Genomic DNA, 24,169 nt, shown 5'->3' with positions numbered 1-24,169 from the left:
GTAGACCATTCAGCAAGGCATTTGATAAGGTACCCCATGCAAGGCTTATTGAGAAAGTAAGGAGGCATGGGATCCAAGGGGACATTGCTTTGTGGATCGAGAACTGGCTTGCCCACAGAAGGCAAAGAGTGGTTGTAGACAGGTCATAATCTGCATGGAGGCCAGTGACCAGCGGAATGCCTCAGGGATCTGTTCTGAGACCCTTACTCTTCGTAATTTTTGTAAATGACGTGGATGAGGAAGTGGAGGGTTGGGTTAGCTGATGATACAAAGATTGGAGGTGTTGTGGATTGTGTGGAGGGCTGTCAGAGGTTACAGTGGGACATTGATATGATGCAAAACTGGGCTGAGAAGTGGCAGATTGAGTTCAACCCAGATAAATGTGAAGTGGTTCATTTTGGTAGGTCAAATATGATGGTATTAATGGTAAGACTCTTAGCACTGTAAAGGATCAGAGGGATCTTGGGGTCCAAGTCCATAGGACACTCAAAGCAGCTGCGCAAGCTGACTTTGTGGTTAAGAAGGCATATGGTGTATTGGCCTTCATCAATCGTGGAACTGAATTTAGGAGCTGAGAGGAAATATTGCAGCTATATAGGACCCTGGTCAGACCCCCACTTGGAGTACTCTGCTCAGTTTTGGTCGCCTCACTACAGGAAGGATGTGGAAGCCATAGAAAGGGTGCAGAGGAGATTTACAAGGATGTTGCCTGGATTGGCGAGCATGTCTTATGAGGATAGGTTGAGTAAACTCGGCCTTTTCTCCTTGGAGTGACGGAGGATGAGAGGTGACCTGATAAAGGTGTATAAGATGTTGACAGGCATTGATCGTGTGGATAGTCAGAGGTTTTTTCTCAGGGCTGAAATGGTTGCCACAGAAGGACACAGGTTTAAGATGCTGGGGAGTAAGTACAGAGGACATGTCAGGGATAATATTTTTACTCAGAGAGTGGAGAGTGTGTGGAATGGGCTGCTGGCAAAGGTGGATACGATAGGGTCTTTTAAGAGACTTTTGGGTAGGGACATGGAGCTTAGAAAAATAGAAGGCTATAGGTAAGCCTAGTAATTTCTAGGGTAGGGACATGTTCGGCACAACCATGTGGGCCGAAGGGCCTGTATTGTGCTTTAGGTTTTCTATCTTTCTGAGTTCTCTTAGCCACTGTCAAAAGAAGAAACATACTAGTTCTGAAAGATTGGTGGAAGCTGGGTCACTTTTTTAATATTTAATAATATTAAAGATATTTAATATCTTTAAGATATTAATATTTAAGAAGTGTCTAAATGAGTATTTGAATTGACTAGAGGACCAGGTGCTAGAAGATGACACTAAAAGGAATCAATTCCCACTTTCCAGAGTGACACATTGGGTGGAGCTTGTTTCCATTCTGTCTGACTTCATGACTACGTGACTCTAAACACCAGTTAAGGGGCTCTGATCTTACGGAGGAACTCAATGCGTCAGCCTGAAAACATGTACCACCAAGCTGAAGGACAGCTTCTATCTCACAGTTACCAGACTCCTGAAGGAACCTCATGTATGATTAAATGGACTTTTTGTCTCACAGCCTACCTCATTATAATCTTGCACCTTACTGTTTACCTGCACTGCACTTTCAGGTGGCTTTTACATTTTATTCAGCACTGTTTTTGATTTACGTTATTCTAGCTCAAGGTTTTGCATATTGATTGTCTAATAACTTGATCTGCTGAGCAGGTAAATGATAAAGTGCAGGATCACAGTAAGGTAGATTGTGAGGCAAAAAGTCCATTTAATTGTACAATTGGTCCCTTCAAGTCATAACCCATTCAACCTTTCCAAATAACACAGATATTTTTATGATCTGTTCTGAGGGATTCAGTAGCACAAGAAGCCCAAGTAGTCATGAACTTTTGAACAGACCCTGCACACTGAAATCACTTTCTTTCAGCATTCAACCACTGAAATTCTTGACAGGCTGACGTAACGTTCTAATCCAGAGGTAGTTTGCTCCCTCAAGCATCTTCAAGCCTGGAAAGCAGACCAGTGGTTCTGGGATTAGGATTGTACAAAGACAGAGGCACAGGATGGATGGAGAGTCAGATGGTCACCAGATGTGACATGAAGTGAACCATTGATTTGTGTCTCAACCCTCCTCTAAATCCCAAAGCAGAGTGACTTGTGGTTGTGGGCGTGGTGTTCTGGTCAACTCTGTGCAACGTAAGCAACACGGTCTAGAGCCTGAAGCCTCCTTGGCAGGAAGAATTAAAAGGAGAGAAGAAAGAGGTAGAGGAATTGTAGGCACCATTCACATAACACTAGTGCTAACTCTGCCCCAGGACCACTATCACATAGTAATCCTAAAAATAACCAGGTCTCATGTTCACGGTTCCTGCTCTTCAGCATAAATTCACAGCATTTTACTCCGATTTCCATAATATATCTAATCATCCAGGATATTCAGAGTGTCCTCATCACAGTGAATTCCGAGTTCAGGTTTATTGTCATGGGCATTCTGTAGATACCCAGAGAATAAGTACCACGAAAAGTAAAATGTTGCAGCAGCTGCACAGTATAGTATAAACATGGAAAACATAAATTCTATCCACTTAAATTAACATAAATAATGTATAACTTACACAGCAAAATAATCAAAAATAGACACAACAGCACCAGTGCAAGTTGACAGAAATATAGTCTGAGGTAGAATTTGGGTTTCTCAGCTTGGTTCAAGAACCTAATATCAATGGGGAAGAGGCTATTGGAGAACCTTGTGGTGATGGTCCTTAGGCCCATCAGGTCCTCTTGCCTGATTAAGGGGAGGGAGCAATAATGAAAGGGTGTGACCCAGATAGTGGGAGTTCTTAATGATGGAAGCCAGCTACCTGAGATATCACCTCTTGGAGATATCCTCACTGAGGAGAGATGTACCCATAATGGAACTAGGCAAGCTCTAGTCTCATGTATCCCTGTGTACTGGAGTTTCCATCCCAGGCTGTGATGCAACCACTCAAAATGCTTTCCACTAACATCTGTAGAGGTTCTTCAGTCTTTGATGACATGCCAAATTGTCTTAAATTTAACATAGAACACAGACCAATAACAATGGACTCTTTGGCTCATGATGTTTTGCTGAGCTTTTAACCTATTCCATAATCAGTCTCGCCCTCCCATCCTACATAGACCATACTTTTTATTGTATTTGCTTCCATGTGCCTATCCAAGAGTCTCGTAAAAGTCTCTTATGAATCTGTTTTGAATGCCACCACTGGTAATGCATTCTAGGCAATAACCACTCCCTGTGTAAAAAGCTTACCTCTGGCACTTCCCTGAAATTTTCCCTCACTTCCCTTATAAGGATATCCTCTGGTGTTTTTTTATTGAACCTCTGGGCAAAATGCACAAGCTCTCCACTTTACCCAAAACGTTTACACCAATGAACCTGAGGGTGCTCACTCTTTTCATCACAGATCTTTCAATAAGGGTTGGTGATCGTTCATCTGACCTAGCTCTTTGATCCTATAAGCTAATTCATTAAACAATACATAATTACAAAACCCTCCCACAACCATTCACATAATGTCAGCCTATACCAACTCTGTCCCAGTCCCACCGTCACATAAAATAATCCTAAATATGAACAGGATCCAATTTCACAGTGCCTCCACTTCACATCTACTCAATGGCCACTTTATGTACATACGGCTGCCTCCTGCACCCTATAAAGTGCGCACTGAATGTATGTTTGTAGTCTTGGGCTGCTGTACTCCATCTTCTTCAATGTTTGACATGTTGTGCATTCAGGGATGCTCTTCTGTACACCACTGTTATGACACACGTTTAACTGAGTTACCATCAGCTTGAACCAGTCTGGCCATTCTCCTCTGACCTCTCTCATTAATGAAGCATTTTTGTTTACAGAACTGCTGCTCACTGGATGCATCTTTGTTTGTTTCTTTTTCATCATTCTCTGTAAACTCGAGAGACTGTTGGGTGTGGAAGTCTCCAGAGGTCAGTAGTTCCTGAGACACTCAAACCACCCCATCTGCCACCAACAATCATTACACAGTCAAAGCCATTCCTTCCTCATTCTGACGTTCAGTCTGAACAACAACTGAACCTCTTGGCCATGTCTGCATGCTTTTATGCATTGTGCTGCTGCCAAATGATTGGCTGATTAGATAATTGTATTAATGAGGTGTATAGGTCTACCTCATAAGGCAGCCTCTGAATGTAAATTCACAGATTCTCATTCACCATCACTGCACTGAGATAACCATCTGGTAGGATGAATACGGGAAAGATGGGAAGGTTGCACTGAAGGGTTTTATTGCTGAGGCTCAGAAGGAAATCAGAAACTTAGCAAACCCAACATTAATAACAACAGTTCCACATATTGGCCAACAACGTATTTGCTTTTTCACACTGATGTTAGAGATTAGAGATGAGATCCCATTATGAGAGGTTTGGTAATCAAAATCTTTTTTCTATGGTAGGGGTATCAAAAAAAAAGGCATAGTTTTAAGGTGAGAGAAATGAGAGCTATAAAAGGAATTTGAAAGGAATATGTTTTATACAGAGAGTGACCAGTACCTGGAACTCACTTCTAGAGGAGGTGGTCGAGTCAGATACAAGTACTATACTTAAGAAGTATTTATAGAAACACTTAAAATGGCAAGCCATAAAAGGACATAGTCCTAATGCAGGCAAGAGGGATTAGTGTTGATGAACAAAAAGGTCAAAATGGACATGAAGGGCCTCAGGGCTGTACAAATCTAATACTATCACTCAGCTCATCTCTAAATTCTGCATTTATGCATTGCAACACTGAGGTCAAGGGTTTTCTTGGAGGTCAGACACCTGAATATCTGATCTCCTGCTGTGCTGCTAGAGCAGGACAGAGTCCAGAGATCGAGCATAAATGTAAGGGCTAAGGTGGTACGTGCCTTGGGAACAGCTAACATACATAAACAACACCATTCATTTGACTAGGATGGTTTACCTGGATTGAAAAAAAAGGAGCAGCTTAATGTTTTCATGTTTTAAACTAATTTAAACATGTTTTTAATGTATTACTTCTTAATTTGTTTTACTTAATTAAAAATAATCATTTTAAATGTTACTGATCATCAGAGACTTGTAAGGGCAGTTCAATTACTTTTGACATCTCCTACCTTGTTCCTCCTTTGGCTCCAAATTTAGTGCTTCTACTGGACCTTTTCCTGCACATATCTGATCCTCCTCTGGTGGTGAGTTCCTGACATCAGAAGGTCGTCATGAAGGTCTGGGTCAGGGTATCAGGCTCCATCTCCTGAGGTCCAGTCACCACTTATCGATGGCAGTTCTTGACTTGTAACTTCAATTCTGTCTCTTCCTTGACAGATGCTACAAAACCAATTGAAATTATTTAAATTTATCATTATATGTATTTAAGAGCCCCACCCCCTTGTGCTTCTAAGACATTAGTACTCCAAAAGAAAAATCATGAAAGTAATTTCTCTTTCACAACAGGATACCCCAAAGTGCATTACAGCCCATAAAATACTCATGCATGTTATTCAGTCTGGGGAGAAATATTTATACTGCTCTGTCCCATCGGAAAAATTGTTTGCGTTCCACGGACTTCTACATGAAGTCAATCTGTGTCCTCAACGTGCCAAGGATAGGATATTTGTAGTAAATTAGGGGCAACTATTTAAATAGATTCCTATGCAGAGATCAAGATTGGTCAGAGTTAATTTCATATAAGGCTCTTGTACCTTTTGGAGACTGAGGACTTTCATCTCAGCTATTTGGGCTGGTTTCAAAGCCAGGTCCCACAGTGTAAGGGAAGTATGTAACCTGTTGGATCATCTTAACCCTTTGGGTTTATCACCTGGCATTCTTAGTGAATCTGCAGGGAGAGGGAACCAGGATACACAATGGACTGTGAAAGCTTCCCTTTCCCTTTGAAACTTCAGCTGCAATGCAGATCAGCTGCTGGGGCAAAGGTCTCCTCTTCGTCTGACAGCTGGAAAGGTCTGAAAGAAATGAGTTTGAATTGTCTCTGCCCAGTTCCTGTTGGATGTAAACCACAGCATAACACCAAACATAATTTGGCAATTGGCAGTTTCAATCAGAAATGTCACAAGGATAGCTAATGTGGGAAATTGAAATGTCACATTGATGCAGCAGGATGATCTTCTGAGGCTGGGGGTTAAGGCACATTGTTAAAGCAGAGCAGTAGGAACTTCACTCTCTATCTAAAGCCTGCTGCATGTTATTGCATGTACCATTCTTCATTTTCCAACATCTGAGATTTAAAAATAATTACTATTTAAGTTAAATCCACCACGTTTGAAAACCTAGGTTCTGAGTACAAAGTATGAAATGGCGTCTATTAAACCAGACTGACGCCACAATAATTAGAACAACATTTCAACAAAAATGAAATAAATATATTTCTTGATATTTCCCAGGGGTGACATCTTGACTTTATGGAAAATAACATTACTTACTTTTTATTGGTAATTAGTGATTAGTTTTTCAGTTGTGTATTAAGATTAAGTAGAAACACATTTACTTCAAAGCATATATACAAATACATTCAGCTTTTTTGGAAATAGGTTCAAGGTGTTAAGAATTACATGTAAAAATTCTAAGTTCCTTAGCTTTCTAATACAGTATACACTCAGTGGCCACTTTATTAGGTACACCACTGCACCTGCTTATTAATGCAAATATCTAATCAGCCAGTCACATAGCAGAACTTCAATGCATAAAAACATGGGAGATGTGATCAAGATTTTCAATTGTTGTTTAGACCAATCATCAGAATGGGGAAAAAATGTAATCTAAGTGACTTTGACCGTGGAAAGACTGATGGTGGGTGCTAGACGAGGTGGTTTATCTCAGAAACTACTGATTTCCTGGGATATTCATCCACAACAATCTCTAGACTTTACAGAGAATGGTGCAAAAAACTAAAAAAAAATCAAAAAATGTCTCCCTATTTAGCAAGGTCAGCGGAGAATAACTAGACTGGTTCAAGCTGCCAGGAAGGCAACAATAGCTCAAATAATCATGCGCCACAACTGTGGTGTGAAGAGCATCCAGAATGAACGACATGTCGAAGCTTGAAGTGCTCGGGTAAAGCAGCAGAAGGTCACAAGCAAACAGTCAATTGCCACTTTATTAGGTACCTCCTGTACCTAATCAAGTGGCCACTGAGTGAATATTACTTCATACTGCTTGCTCATGGAGATATTCTCCATTTGTTTCCATTACTGGATGTTAAATGTGATTTGGAAGCAGGAATAAACCCCTTTAGCCTTTTGTGTCCACTGTAGCATTCACTAAGTTCACAGCTTACACAACTAAACTATTATAAAAAGTCCTTTAATATCAAAAATCTATTAATCTCTGCCTTGAATATGCCAGCATCTGAACTCTATATATAGAAATATGAAAATTGGCTGTTAAATAGAGATGGGTGCTTAAAAATATGATTTTTGCCCATAGTGGGTGGAAATAATGAGAGCCCTAGATTACTCATAGGTTAGTCATGAGTCAACTCTTTCCATTGCTCAGTAAAATAATGGAATTATTTCCTCTGGAGGTGAAAAGAATTAGTGATAACCTCTCTGAAACATTCAAAATTCTTAGGTGGATGAGGGAAGGTTGATTCTCCAGGTTGCCATCAGAGGTCATTTACAGAGAAAATATGTGAAGAAAAATTTCTTCATTCAGACAATGGAGAATTTAAAAAAAAATTTAATTCTCCACCACAGGTAACTGGTTGTGCTGTCATTTAATCTTTCCAAATACTGATTTTGCTGATTTTTTTTTAAAAGGAATCAAGAGGTAGAGAAGAAAAGTCACCATTGAGCTTATAGGATAGGGCAGGTATTTACCACTCTTCCTATGTTTTACAACGCTGCTGTCTTTTTAGGAAGCATTATCTCACTAATGATAAGTGCAAGGTTATTGTTCCAGTATGGAATGGTCTAGCACTGCATTCAGACTCTGCATTGTTGGAGCCACCCTTCATCTCTGCCATCCTCAGTTAGGGGAGACAATTGATGGAATCCTCACAGTGTTGTTTACAATGAGAAACACACCCAGGTATATTCAAAGGATTCAAAGGTTCATTTATTATCAATGTATACAACTCTGAGATATACTGATGGAACTTTCGCTCTAAGCGTAATTGGGTACCTCATGACATCATAAAAACTAGCATTTCTGCAGATGTTGGACATCTTAAGCAACACGTACTTGCTGGAGGAACACGGCTAATCAAGCAGCTTTTATTGAGGGAAATAACAACCAATGTTTCAAGGGTCTTAGGCCAAAATGTCAATCACTTCATTCCTTCCATTGATACTGCTTGATATGCTGAGTTCCTCCAGCAATTTGTATGTGTTTCTCATGACATCAATTCCTCTTTAAGACAATCTTCCACATCACTGTGAAATTAAGCCACAGCATGTATTAGCAAGGAAGAGAGGTGGGATTAGGAATATACCAGCAGCCTTAATTGTAACAAATTAATGGATGTTGCTGTTAGAAGTAATTTTCAGCTTTTTAACTAAAATCTTCCATTTAGTATTGCTCACTTGGTGAGATCTCGTCAATGTCTTGTGACTCTCACTGCTCAGCTGCAGCATTGGTTATAGAGTTGGGACATTTTCTTTCCCTGTGTAAACAACGTCACATCCTGGAAGTCTGGACTCGATCTCTTAAAGGGGGAGAATCTGAACTTTGGAGGGAGAAGTAAGCAGGAATTCTTTAGAAGTCTCCAAAAAAGAGTTGACAGGAGGGTCAGAGATCAAACAGCTGCAGCAGCTAAGTGTGATCATCTAGAGTAGGAGTCCCCAAACTTTTTTATGCCATAGACCCTTGCCATTAATTGAGGGATCTGTGGACCCCAGGTTGGGAACCCTGACCTAGAGTCTGCAAGAAACCAAGTATTGTTGGACTGCAAGAGCTTCTGTAAATTAGATGTCTGAATAATTATTGTGCAAATGTACAACCTATTCAAGACTGAAGTGTGAGAGAACATTTAATTAAAATTAGAGCATAAGTTCACCGAAGGGAGTACAGGTCAGGAAATTAGATTAGGATCCTATGAGATCATGGTTCCTTATTCGAGAAAGTGCCCAGAGATAACAAATAACTTGTGACACCTGTTGTTTGTTGTACAATTTGTGCTTTAAAGATGTATAAGAGACCTACACAGAAGCCTCCATAACTGTGTGGAAGTCTGCTTTTGATCTGGCTGCGAGAAGCCATGAGATATCCTTCTATTCTCCACGTATGGTTTTCTGTCTCAATAACTATACTAAATCTGCACACCATCACCAGAGGTGCATACTATCACTCCCCACCTCAACCCATCCAATCACTGCAGGTTACCTTTCTAGCCAACCCAGCTCTGTCCAGTACTATCTGTCATTTCCCTGACTACTCTAAATGACAAATTTCTCACTTCTCCTAACATTCTGATTTGGGATTGTTAGGGGTGGGTCTTCGATTGTGCTGAGAACACAGCCACAGTTGCTAGAGTGGTAATGCAAAACTATGTCAATGTGAGAATTTATATTTCTATTAACCTGTACAAAAACAATCAAGTTTAATTCACTAATTGCTATTTTTTGTCATTAACATACTTCAGCATTTATGGAACTATTTAGAGATTTACCCTTAATCAAACATATTAAAAGAACACGTCTTCTTGAAGACAATACATTCCTCCAGGGTCATTGGATCCAACTTCAACAACTCTTAACCAAATAACGATACTTTCACCATAACAACTACAGTTGTTCAACTAAGTTGTTTTTCACAATTATATAAGGATGATTCAGAAATCTGTTTCTGGTAATCCTTACAAATAACCTGATAACCTGTTTATTATTCATAGCCATTATTCATAATTGGCCTTTGTTTAGATGTTCAGTCTAAGGTACTTATGTTGGTTTCAACTTGATTAATCCTTTACCCAAATCAAACCATTAATATGACTGTGTCCTCTTGAAAATAAAATGCTAATGTTGTTTGCAAAAGCAAAGATTCAAAGTGAGATGCATCATGTATGTATTCATGATGCATTGATTTGTTCCAGTAAAGAGTTCACTTAAAAACAGTGTTCCTTTGAGGCAACCCTGCATGACACCAACACACCATGACATTCCTCTCTCACCTTCTCTCCTTACCTACCCATCCCCTCTTTCTTGTGTTCTTCCCCCTTCCCTTTCTCACGTGGTCTTCAATCCTCTCCTATCAGATTCTCACTTCTCCAACTTTTTATCTCTTTCACCAGTCGACCTCCCAGCTCTTTATTTTACCATTCCCACTCTCCCGATTTCATCTACCACCCACTATCTTGTACTTCTCCCTCCCCTGCTCCCCCCTTCTTGTGTATATTTTTCTTCCAATCCTGATGGAGGGTCTCGGCCCGAAACGTCAACTGCTTACACTTTCCATAGATTCTGCCTGGCCTGCTGAGTTCCTCCAGCATTTTGTGTGTTATTACTTTGATTTACAGCATCTGCAGTTTTTCTCGTGCTTATGACACCATGACTTTGCACAATGACTGGTGGCAACCAAGGTAATATTGGAGGCTGTAAGTATCCAAGAAGATTTATAAGTATTTTTAGTAATACATTAGTAAAGGTAACACAAGCAATAAAGCAGTGAGGTCCTCTTGAAGGACAGGTATCTTAAAAAGGGTTTTAAATTGTTCAATGCTCAAGAATGAACAAGAATAACTGAATAATAAACCCCGTGAATTTCTTGGGTCAGGTTGTGGACATCAAACCTCTGGTCACAGCACAGGGAGGAACTCTTTGTGCTGGGGGAACATCTCCCCCTAGGTGCAATGAAGAAAAATTGCACACCTCATGAGACTGAGCTTGACCATCCCCTGTTGGCTTAGCATGGGGGATTACTGGCACTTGGAGTAAGGGAAAAATTCAGCCTCAGATGTCTCAATAAAGTATTTATTTTTCACTGTGATTAAGTATTTACAATACATATGAACTTTCATTTCTATTCACTGAAAATAAGCTGCAGTTTGCTTGATTCAAGCAGTACAATTACAATAGAATTTACAGCAGTAAGATAAATTCTTCAGGCTAAAGGCCATAACTAATGTTCATTCTCCTTGAGACTCTTCCTTTCTCATATTTTGTTGAACTACGTCCCTCTGCTCCTTTCACTTTCATGTATTTTTGTAGCTTCTTCAAAGTCAAGCATAAGTCAGTGTACGTACAACACTGGGAGAAGCTTCGGATCTAGTCAAGTGGTTGCTCATCATTCAATTGCAATAACAAGCTTGGTGTATTAAAACCTGACATAACAAAACCTCATATATAATCTGAGTGTTTGCAAATCACAACTTGTATAGTACAAGTGCCTCAGTGTGCTCCAGCATCAAACCAGTCCCCAGTTTCCATTCATTTCATATTGTTTCAATACACCAAAGTTCAAGTTCAAGTTTGATTGTCATTCAACCACACATGAATACCCACAAACACAACCAAATGAAACAGTGCTACTCTGGGGTTAAGGTGCAAAGCACAATACCAAAACAATTATACACAGCACAAGGCAAATATAGCACATATAAGATAGCAAGAACATATAAAACATCAGTAAAATACAATCACACAAAAAAATGTAGACACTCAGTCCATGAATGTTGCAGTAGTCTTAAGTAGAACACAAAATGGCTTGTCATCTACCAAGAGAACACTGACTTTAGCTTGCACACCTCACTACACTGTCCCCAACGTTCCAGCGAAGCCCACCGACACCAACAGGCATCACTGTGGTTGGAGGCCTTGTCCTCTCTAAGACCAAGACCACAAAACTCCCCTGCCATCTGCATTTATAGATGGAAATGAAAATAGGAGTCTGAAATGCTCAATAATTAAGTCAGGAACCATGGAGTGAAAAAATTAACATTTCAGTTCAACAGGACCAGAGGTTTGATGTCCACAACCTGACCCAAGAAATTCACGGGGTTTATTATTCGGTTATTCTTGTTCATTCTTAATTCTTCATTAGGACTCAGAAAATTTAGAGGAAATCATGATTTAAGATGTAAAGAAGGGAGATATCAAGATATGCAGCGGAGACTTGACCTAAATGCAGAACAGTGGAGTGAATACTTTAATGATAAAATGCAAAATACCGAACCATGAGGGCCCGCAAAGAAAGAGGGAAGGGATACATAACATGCAAGGCAACAAGGTAACCAAAGACGAGGAGCAACTGGTTAATGTTGGCTAGTTAGATGGTTGAACAAGAATGTGAATAACAGTTGTGTTTAAATAGGCTGCAGGTGATGAATTTGAAGTGAGTGGCAGATATATACTGCTAGCAAAGTGGAGACTGCAAGGTGCCTCCTATGGCCAGAAACCAATGACCCATGGCAATATGGATGGTTCTGGTGGAATTTTTTGATAAGAGATGAACCCAAGATGAAACTGAATGACACCCAAGACCTCTCCTCCAGACTGTACCCTTCACAGTCGACCAGGTACTGCATACCCCATACACAATGACGTGAATCCATGAACCAGAAACCATATATGCTGGACCACCTTCTACCTTCCTTGGGTCTGGAGGTGGAGGCTCAGGTGGGTTGAATGGTCCATTGTCAACAAGCTTGAGGCAGGACATGTGGAAGGCAGATGTGATCCTGAGCCATTGGCAGCTGGAAATGGTAATGGATTGATGTGATGGGTGATTTTGAAAGGAGCAATGAACAGGGGTGAATGCTTGCAGGAATCAATACGCAGGGCCAGATCTCAGGTGGACAGTCAGATATGGTCCCTAAGCTGGAGTAGTCTGGCTAGGCACCACCAGTATTTAGTTTGGTGGCAAGAGGCACGGTTGGCAGATGGATGACTCTCTGTGCCCTCTTCAAGCTTTCTGGCATTGACAAATCAGGGCACTGGCAGATGGGCCCCTACCATTTGCTCCTCCCTGGAAAACAATAGAGGTTGATAATGACTACTAAATTCAAAGGGTGATATATCCAGTACAGAGAAGGTGTGTAGTTTGTGGGCAGCTCAGACCAGAGCACTCCATGTGGAAGGGTTAGAGGCAGAAAAGCATCACAGAAACTTCTCCGCTTGCTTATTGGCTCTTTCTGACTAACCACTGGTCTGCGGACAATAGTCAGAGGGCAAGCTCACTGAAGTGCGGAGCAGGAGGGAGAAGAAGTCTCGCCAGAAGTGAGAGATGAATTGCTGGCCTCAGTTCAAAGCAATTTCATGATGGAAGCCATGGAGGCAAACTACATGTGGGCAAATCAGGTCCGCTGTCTTAGCAACTGGTGGAAGTTTGGGGAGAGCGGTAAAGTGGGCTTCCTTGGAGAACTGGTCCACTGCTGTAATGATCATCATGGCCCGATTGGAAGGAGGCAAACCTGTGATGAAATCCATGGCAAAATGGGATCATGAGGGTCAAGGAACTGGCAGGATAAGCTGGAGCTCTGAGGGGTGCTCTTTGGAGCAATTGGACTAGGCACATTGAGAGCAGGCAGAGACAAATTAATGGGTCACCAGAACTGCAGCTGCAGAAAATCCAGAGCCTGTCATGTATCTAGATGGCAGGAGAGAGATGAGGAGAGCCTCAGAGTGCATGGCCGCTAACACATACATGTGGTTGTCAGGTATGTTGGCCACAGCTGCCTTGTGCTATAGGGCCTCACAGATCTGGTTCTCAATATCCCAGATGATTGGGATGAGGATCTGCAGGGATGGAATGATGGACTGAGCATTGATCTCTGTTTCAGCTGGGTCAAACTGATGTGACATGGCATTGGCCTGTGTGTTCTTGGAACTGGGTCAGTAGGTGGTTAAATTGCTCAAAGAAGATGGCACAGCAAGCCTGTCATGGGTTGAGCTGGTGGGTCATGCTGAATAGATATAAGGTTATGGTAGTCACCCAGATCAGGAAGGGCTTGGTGTTCTCCATCAGCCAATGCCTCCATTCCTCCAAGGCCTATTGGATGGCAAGTTGCTACCTGCCTCCTACTCGATAACTGTGCTGCAGAGATCTGAACTTGTGTGAGAAGGTGGCACCAGGGTGTGTCTTTCCATCTAGTCTTTGCTGTGAGAGAATGGCTCTGGTGTCAGGGACATCCACCTTTACCACAAAAGACCCAGAGAATGAGAGCGGTGGAGAAGCATATCTTGTGCCCTGAAAAGCGTGGACTGCAGCAGCAGACCATGTTACCCACAATGTAGGTAACTTGATGAGGGAGGGGAGAGGAATTTGGTTGTAGTTTCTGATGCACAGATGGTAGGATTTGACGAACCTCAAGAAGCACTGTAGCTGTCTGAGGGTGCACAGTCAGGGTCATACAACGACGACACACACTTTATCTGGGCCCATGGTTATGCCTTGGGGTGAAAGTGTGTAACCCAGGAAGGAAATAACTGGGGTGTGGAACAGGCATTTTTTGAAAGCAGAATCTGATTGGAGATCCATTGAAGCATTTGTGTACTGGAATCCAGGGCTCCAAAGGAGAGGTCAACTGGCATGGGTTTGCTTTAATAAGATGGAGAGTTGGTTGACAATGGCAAGCAGATGGCTAGTGGTTTCCTGCGGCTTCTGGATCATGTACTCATGTCGGCAGATGTATTGCTTTAGGTGAGAAAACTCTGCTGAGTCAATCACTGGTTCACCCATCCTATCAGAAAATGGAGAGGAAGCTTGACCCATATGCAAAGCAGCGGAGATGATTTAGCAGTGAGCAATCACTTTAATGACAGACTATAAAATAACAAGCCACGAGGAGCCACAATACTTAACATAACAGGGCAACAAGGTAAATTAAGGTTAGGATCCACTGGTAGGGCCTGGCTGGTTCAATGGGTGAAAAACAGCTGTGGATGAGCTATGTTTAAATAGGCTGCAGGTGATAAGTAGGAATTGAGTGGCAGGTGATTCCTACTAGTTGTGTGGAGACAGTGTAAGCCTGACGGGAAAGAAGGGATGAGTGAACAAAAGATAAAAGATGGTGGAAAAAGTCAGGGATAATGTGCAAGTAATAAAGAAAAACATTTTCAGTCTCTAAAATGTCTAAATAGGAATTTTTGAAACATTATATGAAATTATACAATTATTATTTAAAATCTGAAACTACTTTGAAGTGTCAAAAGATACATGTTTCATTTATATAAAGGCAATTGATCAAATAGAAGAGCAACATATTTTCAGTCAAACCCTTAAACATCAACAGTAGTTTTGAGAGGGGTGTGGCTTTGGTTATGGGACTCTGGTACAGCTTCTGTTGCAACAGCTTTCAGCCACTTGTCTTCGATTAGTAGGAGGATTGCAGGGAAATGCCATAAAAGATGTTGTCAATCCATGGTCCCAGTGTAATTTGCAAAGATGAATGAAGTGTTTTTTAGACTGCCATCACTCCTGTTCAAATGTATTTGCATCTCTCGCAGCCTCTGCCACTTGTATCTGACACCCGGTCTTCTGGGTAACGTTACAGGGATGATCTCACTGCTAATCACCTATCACATGTGATGAATTTCTGCAGACTCAGTCCTGACTTGTTAAATTTGGAGCCAAGGGCTGTGGCTTCATTCCTGGCAGTTATTTATCAAAGATGACAGCTCACAAATATCTCAATCTGGAAGAAGGCACTCTGGTGACACAGAGGCTCTGCGTGAAATTGCAAAAGTCAGCAGTCAGCATTTATTTCATCAGAGTTGATCCAATCATCAGAGCTGGTTTGACAGTTGGGATTGTTGCTGCTTCTTGGTTGACTATCCAGTGGTCACTTTAATCTATTCTGTGCAGTTCAACGTGAAGTACTGATATAAAATGCAAAGGAAAAGCTGGCAATGTTTTCTGTGCCTCTGGACAACTTTGTCAGGCATCTGGTTTTCAAAATACGACTTGACACCATTACTCAATGTTTTAATTTATTACTTGAAGCAAACAAAAGGCCAGGAAACATTATTCCAAATATTTTTGATAGGGGTGACTTCATAATGCTTGCTTCAGATGACAATTGCAACTAAAGTGGAGAAATTTTTAATGTTACCACAGGAATGATGTGGTAGTATAATTAAGACATGGCCTAAATATGGAGCACATGTAATGATCTGAATTAGGAACTCTGGTTGGATTTTTAATCTTTGAAAGTAAAACAATGCTTTTATCATCAATATTTTAAAATAATATATTCTCATACTATTATTATTAACTTTACTATTATCTCTACACAAGTGACAAAAAATCATTGTTGCAATGATGTAGATAGTTGCTTGGATCAATAATCTTATTCCTAAATGCTATGATGAAATATTGTGAAGGGACTGCAGCTCCTGGAATTATTCTTATAAATGTTACACATCCTTAATTAAATTCTTTCAAAGAACTCTAAAGTAATAGTGGTTAAGAAAGTCTGACTCAGTTGAAGCAGAGCAACATTACACACATTTCTAAGTGCCTAAGTCTCCTTGTTGTTGAAGGATTTTAGATACCACTAGCCCTAACTCCTGTATAAACCCCCCAAAATAATGTCAACTGAAGTGCACCTCACATAGTTCATCTGTAGTGAGATAGACAATAGACAATAGGTGCAGAAGTAGACCATTCGGCCCCTTGAGTCTGCACCGCCATTCTGAGATCATGGCTGATCGTTCACTATCAATACCCAGTCCCTGCCTTGTCCCCATATCCCTTGATTCCCCTATCCATCAGATATCTATCCAGCTCCTTCTTGAAAGCATCCAGAGAATTGGCCTCCACCGTCTTCCGAGGCAGTGCATTCCACACCTCCACAACTCTCTGGGAGAAGAAGCTCTTCCTCAACTCTGTTTTAAATAACTGACCTCTTATTCTCAATCCATGCCCTCTGGTACTGGACTCTCCCAACATCTGGAACATATTTCCTGCCTCAATCCTATCAAATCCTTTAATTATCTTAAACGTTTCAATCAGATCCCCTCTCAATCTCCTCAATTCCAGCGTGTACAAGCCCAATCTCTCCAATCTCTCTGCGTAAGACAGCCCTGCCATCCCAGGAATCAACCTAGTGAATCTACGCTGCACTTCCTCAATTGCCAGAATGTCCTTTCTTAAACCTGGAGACCAAAACTGTACACAATATTCCAGGTGTGGTCTCACCAGGGCCCTGTACAAATGCAAAAGAACATCCTTGCTCTTGTATTCAATTCCCCTTGTAACAAAGGCCAACATTCCATTTGCCCTCTTCACTGCCTGTTGCACTTGCTCATTCACCTTCATTGACTGGTGAACTAGGACTCCTAGGTCTCTTTGCATTTCTCCCTTACCTAACTCGACACCGTTCAGACAATACTCTGCCCTCTTGTTCCAGCTTCCAAAGTGGATAACTTCACATTTATTCACATTGAATGACATCTGCCAAGTATCTGCCCACTCACTTAGCCTATCCAAGTCTCCCTGTATTCTCCTAACGTCCTCTTCGCATGTCACACTGCCACCCAGTTTAGTATCATCAGCAAACTTGCTGATATAGTTTTCAATGCCCTCATCTAAATCATTGACATAAATCGTAAAGAGCTGTGGTCCCAATACAGAGCCCTGTGGTACCCCACTAGTCACCTCCAGCCAGTCTGAGAAACACCCATTCACTGCTACCCTTTGCTTTCTATCTGCCAACCAGTTTTCTATCCATGTTGAAACCCTGCCCCCAATGCCATGAGCTCTGATTTTACTCACCAATCTCCTATGTGGCACCTTATCGAATGCCTTCTGAAAATCTAGGTACACAACATCTACTGGCTTACCCTCATCTAACATCCTTGTTACACCCTCAAAAAACTCCAACAGATTAGTCAAGCATGATTTGCCCTTGGTAAATCCATGCTGGCTCGGCCTAATCCTATTTCTGCCATCTAGATGTGCCACTATTTCGTCCTTAATAATGGACTCAAGCATCTTCCCCACAACTGGCGTTAGGCTAACAGGGCGATAGTTCTCTGTTTTCTCCTTCCCTCCCTTCTTGAAAAGTGGGACAACATTAGCCACTCTCCAATCTTCAGGAACTGATCCTGAATCTAAGGAACATTGGAAAATGATTACCAATGCATCCGCAATTTCCTGAGCCACCTCTTTTAGAACCCTCGGATGCAGACCATCTGGACCCGGGGATTTATTAGCCTTATCTAACCTCACTGCCTTGTAAAATAACAGTTCCCGTTAACTCGCAGAACAAACCCATTTCCCCTCCAGCTCTGCTACTTAAAGGCCAACACCTAAGCTAATTTATGAATTGTCCCTGTTCTGTAATGCCAATCCACTGAATCCAGTCTCTTTAGATTCCCAGTGGGTGGAATTAGATCACGCTTTGTCCTGAGATCTACAACCTCCCATGACCTCAGATACAATATTAAATTTATGCGTTGACTGCTTTGCCCATGAAGCTCATGGCCATGGGGCAGTCTCAGCTTCTGAGGCCCTGGACCACTGCCACATTCCGTGTTCTGCTGCTCATTGCTACATGAGAGAAGCCTTTCAAACTCAGCAATGGAGAAAATATTTTGTACCTTAGTTATCATATTGACCCCCATCACCCATGTGACAAGTTTCTTCATGTTGGACAAACAGACCAAGATTGAAATGTGAACCAAGCATTATAAAGTTTCTTGTGAAATATTTTAAATAATGCTTCTTGGCTTTGTGCTTGCTTCAATTAAGAATTTGCAACATTGAAATAAGTGTCAAGTCTTACTTGGAAAATGAGATCTCCTAACAATAGCTGAAAAGAAATTCAGTGGTACAGACTCTTCCTTTATTCTGCAGCAATGGATAGAGCAGGGACAGAGATCTGCCTCTATTGCAGACTTCCCCATAGACAGCACATTCATAATCTGCACTTATGTCCTAATAGAGTCTTTGTAATTTCCTTCCCAGAACACCTGGCTCTAATTTTCCAATGTCTTTTGCATCTTCCGTTCTAATAGGTGTGCCTCCCATGGACATCGTTCCTCACCAGCCTGTCCAGATCTCTCTGACCCTCGGCAGCAGTCACTGCCACTTCCCAGCAATGCAATCTCCATGCATTCGCCAAGGACAGAAGAGTTCAGCTTGTCTACTGATGCATCCCGTTAAGATCAGCCTGTAAATACCAGACCTGCTGTGCAACAACAAGTAGAGCTTGATGCACATCAGCAGGGAATTCTGTGTTGACACCAATGACAATAGCACTTCAAAAATTGACTATATGATTATTCGGAACTCCTGATGGTTCAGTAGTTGATCCATCAGGTGGTGATACCTTAGTGTGCTCTGAACATACCATTCCCCACGTTCCCTTTCTCCCCAACAGAGTCCCATTTCCCATGCTCCCTTTAAATTAGCAGGGACCCATCCCCACAATCACTTCAAATATAACAGTCCTGTTTCCAGCACGGTTTTTAAGCACATCAGGATCATGTTTCCATGCCAACTTTAAAATCCCCATATTTTGCATCCAAGAGCCCAGAAAACATTCCCGCGTGGCACCACTCATCTGAGAATAGAGCACCACAAACTTCACTGGACATCAGTTTCAGTGTGGAACTACATCGGAAAAGCCAAAAACTTTGTTGTGAATTTGCAGCAATTTGTGACTTTCACAGCTTTAGAAGAATCCAAACTGCTGTTTTAATGCTGGAAAATAAAATTATGTGGAGAGTGTAGTAATCTGCAGCAAATTGCTTCCAAAATTGCTTTAACATTGAGAAAGTATTCCCCTAGGTCCGCAAGAGGTGAATAATAATTTGGTCAAGGGGTCAAACATTCAACAGGCAATCTGATTTATAAAACTTCTACATATATGTACATAGAGTGGAATTGCGTATTTAGAAATGTAACATAATGATTTTGCAAGAAATTGAAATTTGAATGCCATTTTGCAAAAATATGTCAGATGCTGTCTCTACCAAAATAGATAACACACCTCATAAATCTTTTACCAAGAAGTAATCCTATTGCCATTGTCACTGTATTTTTGATGATTTGCATATCATTTGATTGAATGGTGTCCATCATAGTTTGTAATCATCTGCAGTGTGACATTGTGTTGCCAAAACAGAAAATGTTTTACCATACAATATCAGTCTAAAATCCCAGAGAGGGACTGGGGGAGCAAATTTAAATAAGCTTTCAAGTTAAAGTCAAGTTAAAATAGAATATTGGCAATTTCTGTAACTATGACAAAATGACAAGACAAAAGTACACTAGAAAATTTGCAGCAGATGAAATGTTGTTAGTTAAGCTCTGTAATTGAACTGAAGTGGAAGAGTTCTGGATGTGAAATGCTAACAGTGATCTTTCCACAGAGAATGCTTTACCAGTTGAGTGTTTCCAGCATTTTCTGTATTTTATTGGTGGCACTGGCGACCTGTGCTCCTACCAGGCTAGTTTGAGATGGATGAGGTCAATGGCATTATCTATTTCCCTGTTGTATGGATATTAAAGAAGACAAGGTTATGTCAGAACTATGATGCCAACATTTGACAGTCTGAAACTGAAAGGCTCTTAAAAGCCACTGATTGTTAATTATCATGGCTTGGCAATTTATGAGTGCAGTGTTTTACCTCATTGATTGATGTGGATGTTCTTGTACTTAATGAAACTGAGTGTCATTCTGCAATTCTTGTCCTACAAAATGATCTATCAATAAAAATGGGAGGAAGTTGTGGAATCATTTCCAGTGATTTCAGGTTTTTGAAAGCTGGTTAAATAAGAATCCAAGTTCTATTCATTTACATTATTTAAAATAATAAGCTTGAATTGTTATGGAGCAAAATGAGACCGTTAAGTCTATGCCAGCTCCAGGTGGAGAAATCCCATCAACCCCATCTGTCATTCTTCCTCTATAACCCTACAAGCTAATTTATCTCAAATGCCTATCTGATATTATGTTCAATGCAGTTTCTAGCACCTTTCCTTCCTGGGGAAATTTTTTTTTCCTCATATTCTCACTTGTGCCTTTGGCCCAACATGTTACAGCTGTTCCCTTGCTTGTTGAAGCATCTGCTAATGGGAACAGCTACCATTCCTCTCTCTAAACTTATCATGATTTTGTCCACCTCTGTCAAAACTCCTTTTAACCTGGTTGTCCTTAAGAGAAACATCCCCATCTTCTCCAGTCTAATCCCATTGCTGAAATTCCTTAATGAGTAATTAAGAGATAGCAGTCTGGATTTCACAATCACAATCATAGCACAACATTCAGCACTGACCTTGAGTGTTAAGATATTCAGACTTCTCTCCCTCATTTTGGTTTTTCATTCAGTCATGTTCCATTTAGTTATATAACTAAAGATAACAGTCATCAAATTACTGGATGATCACAGAGATGTCTGCTCTACTTTTCTAGCTGGACCATTGGATGCTTATCAAAGTTACATGTGCTGGCCAAAGCTACCTCGTGAAGTGACAGCACACTTACTGTCATCAGAGAAGTTTATACCACTTTGTTAGCTATTAGTCCTCAACAGTTAGTGCCAATGGTGGCCCTATTTGCAGCACTTATTCAACTTGATCTAAGAATGGTGGGTTCAAGTCACTCCTAATGAACACCAGGCAGTAGACTCTTTGGAACATTACTGAGGGACTGTGGGTATTCAGGTGAATCAAAATGATCCTTTGGATGGCTATAAGTCTTCCCAAAGAAAAGCAAATGATTATCCTTAGTACTCAGACAACATTTACCTTTCTATAAGCATTTTAACAGGTAAGACTCTTGGCATTGTGGAGGATCTGAGAGATCTTGAGGTCCATGTCGAATGGACACTCAAAGCTGCTGCGCAAGTTGTCAGTGTTGTTAGGAAGGCGTATGGTGTGTTGGCACTCATCGACTACGGGACTGAGTTCAAGAGTTGCGAGGTAATGTTATAGCTATACAAGAGCTTGGTCAGACCCCACTTGGAGTACTGTGTTCAGTTCTGGTCACCTCACTACAGAAAGCATGTGGATACATGGTTTGGAGTCAAACCAAAGTTCCCTGTAGGCAACAGGCAAAGAAGAACATCTTACAAACTACTACTACATCTCTGGAAGAGTTTGAACTTCATAAATTGGTTTCATCCATCATCTAAAATCCACAGAATAGGAATGGAAGTAAGTTATCCTTGATATCAACGATGAGATTAAGAAGAAGTTGGACAAGAATCTCAAAGTTTTATATTCAGGTATAACAAATGACCCAGTTTTGTTGATAGAGTGGTTTAGTGATCACATAACAACTTGTGAGTTTTCAGCTTTATAAGTAACAATATCATTAGCAATGTAAAATAAGCATTCACCTCTAGATAATCAAAAGTCACAGGGGTTCAGATAAAAATAACCAGCAACTCACCACTCTCCTCTCCCTATATCTTCTTGTCTCTCTATCACTGTCTATCTGTCTCTATCTGTACGTCTATGTGTGTCTCTGTCTGACCTTCTGTTTTTCTCCCTATCTCTCTTTTGCCTTATTCTAATTGTTTTCATAGCTTATATATTTGCAAATCCTTGGTTCTCTCAAAGCATGTTAGAATGTTACTCTTGGCCAATTTCTGCATTTGTGGATGATTAAATGTCTTCCCTGTTAATGCAAGTACAGTTAGACACTCTTCATGTATAATTGCTAATGCACTAGGAGCCTACACAATAATCAAACATGGGCTGATAATGACAAGTTACATTTACATCACAGAAGTGCCAGGTGACAGTATAACTAACTACATTTGATATGCAATAACATTAATATCTCCACATACCCAACCATCAACAACCGGAAATTCACACTCGACCAGAAACCAGCTGAAGTGTCCATATAAATCGGACAGCTACATGGAAAAATCAGAAGCTAGATAACCTTCAGCGGGTGGCTCATCTCCTGACACCCCAGAGTGTTTTTAACCATCTGCAAGGCTCTATAGAAATTTAGAATGCACCACTTGCTATAGTCAGTGCATCTTCAACAACTTGCAAGAAATTTTACTCATCTAGAACAAACCAATATACCCATCCTCCACCCTAAATGTTTATTTCGTTCAACACAGTACACAATGCTACGGTGGATACCTTCTACAAAATGTGCTGTAATGACTCTGAGAGAATACCCCATAACCTTAACTTGTACAACCAAAATGCACAAGACTCTCAAGTACATGGGAACCTCATTATCATTATGTGCCGTGTCGAATGACATGGGTGATTATGGTTCTGGCCATGATCATTCTTGACAAACCGCTTCTGTAGAAAAATTTGCCATTTCCTTCTTCAGGGCAGTGTCTTTACCCCAGCTATTATCAATACTCTTCATCAGGCTACCTGATGTTAGTGGTCGCACAACCAGGACTTATGATATGCACCAGCTGCTCATATGACCATCCACCACTTGCTCCCATGGCTTCATGTGGCCCTGATTGGAGCGGCTATGTGGGAGCCTAATCTTGCCCAAGAATGACCTGTAGTCTAGTGGAGGGAAAGAGCACCTTACACCTCCCTTGGTAGAGACGTATCTCCACTCTGCCACCCATGCATGGGAACACATTCTTCAATAGATTATTTCAACTAACCAGATTTTAGTGGTGTTTCCATCAAGTGAGATTTATTAAAATTTGTAATTCAACCTATGTTTGGTATACTAGAATGCTGATATATCACAACCTACCAGTTTCTGTATGGTATCAGAAGTCCTGTACTTGGATGAACAATAGTGATAAAACTTCAAACAGCTAGTTCTAAATAAACTGCTCAGTGTAGTGACCTTAGTTCTCCAACTTTTTATTTTCCAAGTCAAGTCAAGTTGTGTTTATTGTCATGTGAACAAGTACAGCGAGGTTCTGGTACAATGAAAATCTGGCATCACAAACATATAGATTCAGACAAACCAATTCAGCAAATCACATATTATATAATAACATAATATGTTGCATAATGACCGTCCATCCCAGTGGGAAATTTTCAGCTGAAAAGGGGCCTTCCACGCACATAAAATGAATCTTACATATCATTTCTGTTGTGATACAGGTTGCACCTCCCCACCCATCTGAAATTCGAAAATTCAAAAAACACTGAGATCTAATTTTTTTTTTTAGAGTGCTCACATGATGTCACAAATGGAAAATTCCACAAGGTGATGGGAAGGTTCCCAGCCGGTGCACACCACAGACAGTTCTGAGAAGTGCCCTCACATATGTAATGAACACAA

At 40.9% G+C, this 24,169-nt stretch overlaps 1 long non-coding RNA gene across 1 annotated transcript in view; it reads right to left on the bottom strand.

Moving 5' to 3' along the window:
• LOC132382468 (uncharacterized) overlaps positions 1-24,169 on the bottom strand; it is a 174,348-nt gene that overhangs the window by 20,858 nt on the left and 129,321 nt on the right. Inside the window, exon 8 of the long non-coding RNA XR_009508324.1 lies at positions 5,151-5,361. This is a non-coding gene — a long non-coding RNA (uncharacterized LOC132382468). The remainder of the gene's footprint in view (positions 1-5,150; positions 5,362-24,169) is intronic.

Source organism: Hypanus sabinus, chromosome 28 (genome assembly GCF_030144855.1).
Source record: "Hypanus sabinus isolate sHypSab1 chromosome 28, sHypSab1.hap1, whole genome shotgun sequence".
NCBI classification, from domain to species: Eukaryota; Metazoa; Chordata; class Chondrichthyes; order Myliobatiformes; family Dasyatidae; genus Hypanus; species Hypanus sabinus.
This window is presented reverse-complemented; position numbering and strand designations above follow the sequence as displayed.